The following is a 2,500-nucleotide window of genomic DNA, read 5'->3' as shown; positions in this document are numbered from 1 at the left end:
CAGAAAGCATGTTCCGCCACCACGCAGCCTTCAAAACATAGGGCTAGCCCAAGGAAGGGAGGCATACCACAACAACGTCCCACACTCAACGAGGTTCATGCCGCACGCCCGAAGGCACCCGGCTCCACCCCACCTTGCATGTTTCATCATCGTACCAGCAGCCATCCACAGTCCTCACACCAGAGATTCCCAGTTAGAAGGCAACATCGCAACATTCCGTGCTCAACGAGGCTCATGTCGCACGACCAAAGGCACCCGATTCCGACCAGCCGAACATGTTCTGGCACCACACGCCTTCAAAACATAGGGCTGGCCCAAGGCTGGCCAAGCATCACCACAACGTCACACACTCAACGAGGTTCATGTCGCACGCCCGAAGGCACCCGACTCCACCCCACCTTGCATGTTTCATCATCGTACCAGCCATCAACCATCCTCAAGCCAGCCCAAGTTACAAGGCAACATCGCAACATTCCATTCTCAACAAGGCTCATGTCGCACGCCCAAAGGCGCACCCAACACGGCCTCACCGCGCAAGTTTCGCCACCGCACCGCCACCGTCAACCACCCTCGTCCGCCGACCACCACCCCAACGCCCCAAGCATATGCCCATGTGCGGCGCATAGTGCTTGGGGCGTGGGGGTGGCGGAAGATATAGGGGTACCCCCGTGCCCAGCCCATGCAGACTAGTCACCCCCCTATATAGTACATTTTGAGGCATTTTTGGTCTGCCAGGCCTAGATACGATTTTTCTGAGCGGTCATACGGTCAAATATCTCAAGTTTTAGAATGTTTTTTTCCATGAACTCAATTGATTCATGAATTGGACATTCTAATGGATCTAGAAATCAAGTTTCATAATTTTTCAACCAACCAATTTTTTTTAATGAATTTTTAAATATTAAATAATAAGAAATTAGAAAAAATAGCTAGAGTGGTCAAAAAAATCTGAAATTTTGTGGTAATCATTCTTTCATGTTGCTTAGCTCCCAGAAAAAAATTTACAACAAACTGACCACTCCACATGTACTTTCACAATTAATGGGTGATGGATGGGGCGCAGGCACGGGCGCGCGCGCAGCAGAGCGCGGGCGGGGCGGGACGGGGCGCGCGCTCGCGGGAGCACGCTGGCGGGGCGGGGCGGGGGGCGCGCGCTCGCGGGAGCACGCTGGCGGGGCGGGGCGGGGGGCGCGCGCTCGCGGGAGAATGCTAGCGGGGCGGGGCGGGGGGCGCGCGCTCGCGGGAGCACGCTGGCGGGGCGGGGCGGGGGGCGCGCGCTCGCGGGAGCACGCTGGCGGGGCGGGGCGGGGGGCGCGCGCGCGCGGGGCGAACGCTGGCGGGGCGGGGCGGGGGCGCGCGCGCGCGGGAGCACGCGGGCGGGGCGGGACGGGGCGCGCGCGCGCGCGCTGGAGCATGAGGGCGTGGCGGGGCGGGCGAGCGCACGGGGGCAAGCGGGCGGGGCGCACGCGGGTGGGGCGGGGTGGGGCTGGCGAGCGCACGGGAACGTTCCGACACTGCCCCACCGTGCGCGTTCCGCCACCGCACCCCCGCCGTCAACCGCCCTCGGCCTCCGACCACCACCCCGACGCCCCAAGCATATGCCCCTGTGCGGCGCATAGTGCTTGGGGCGTGGGGGTGGCGGAAGATATAGGGGGTACCCCCGTGCCCAGCCCATGCAGACTAGTCACCCCCCTATATAGTACATTTTGAGGCATTTTTGGTCTGCCAGGCCTAGATACGATTTTTCTGAGCGGTCATACGGTCAAATATCTCAAGTTTTAGAATGTTTTTTTCCATGAACTCAATTGATTCATGAATTGGACATTCCAATGGATCTAGAAATCAAGTTTCATAATTTTTCGACCAACCAATTTTTTTTAATGAATTTTTAAATATTAAATAATAAGAAATTAGAAAAAATAGCTAGAGTGGTCAAAAAAATCTGAAATTTTGTGGGAATCATTCTTTCATGTTGCTTAGTTCCCAAAAAAAATATTACAACAAACCGACCACTCCACATGTACTTTCACAATTAATGGGTGATGGTTGTAAAAACGCGGTCATGGTTGGTGTCTTAGTGTAATGTACTTGCTCTAGTATCAAAACTCTTCATTTTATTGTTTTAGACAAGCAAAAGAAAAAATAGTTAAATTTGACGGGTGTCACTCTTTTCTTAGTTCCAAAAAAAAAAAAAAAAGCATTAAAAATGAACATTCACTTTTCACGGGTATTGGGTTTGATGATATTTTTATAGTCCAAGGCTTTATACATGTTCTTACTTTCCACGGATGTTAGGTGTGATGAATTGTTGTAGGGGCTAACCTTCAAGGCTTTATACGTGTACTCACGTTTCATAGGCATTGGGTATGATGTTTTTTTTATGGAGGTAACATCCAACACTTTTGATATGCTGTTGGTAGGACATGTATCGCACATAGCATAGGATGGGGCTTGGCGTGTGCGAGGGGAGTGGGGGCGCGGGGGTGTGCGGGGGCGTGCG

Source organism: Cucurbita pepo, unplaced genomic scaffold, assembly GCF_057944985.1.
Source record: "Cucurbita pepo subsp. pepo isolate OVF unplaced genomic scaffold, ASM5794498v1 scafford_45, whole genome shotgun sequence".
Lineage (NCBI taxonomy): Eukaryota > Viridiplantae > Streptophyta > Magnoliopsida > Cucurbitales > Cucurbitaceae > Cucurbita > Cucurbita pepo.
The sequence above is the reverse complement of the archived record's forward strand: the minus strand, read 5'-3'. Positions refer to the sequence as shown.